A 531-nucleotide genomic window follows, 5' to 3' on the forward strand; every position below is an offset into this window, starting at 1 on the left:
ATGCTAAAGCTGAAACTCCAGTACTTTGGCCACCTCATGCGAAGAGTTGACTCATTGGAAAAGACTCTGATGCTGGGAGGGATTAGAGGCAGGAGGAGAAGGGGACGACAGAGGATGAGATGGCTGGATGGAATCACTGACTCGATGGATGTGAGTCTAGGTGAACTCCGGGAGTTGGTGATGGACAGGGAGGCCTGGCGTGCTGCGATTCATGGGGTCGCAAAGAGTCAGACACGACTGAGTGACTGAACTGAACTGAGTATCACAGGATTAATATCAAGCAGGCTTTCTGCAATAACTGTGATGCACTACTGCCCTCTGCTGGATAAAAGAGGTACAGCATGGTTTATGAAAAGCAAACTCAATGAGGTTTGGAAGTTCTGGCGGTGTTGCTAGTGAGTGGTTGTGGAGGTGACTTGGGCTTCAAAATCACTGCAGATGGTGACTGCAGCCATGAAATAAAAGACACTTGCTCCTTGGAAGAAAAGCTATGACCAACCTACACAGCATATTAAAAAACAGAGACACTAC

Source organism: Bison bison, unplaced genomic scaffold (assembly GCF_000754665.1).
Source record: "Bison bison bison isolate TAMUID 2011002044 unplaced genomic scaffold, Bison_UMD1.0 scf7180017864487, whole genome shotgun sequence".
Taxonomy (NCBI): Eukaryota; Metazoa; Chordata; class Mammalia; order Artiodactyla; family Bovidae; genus Bison; species Bison bison.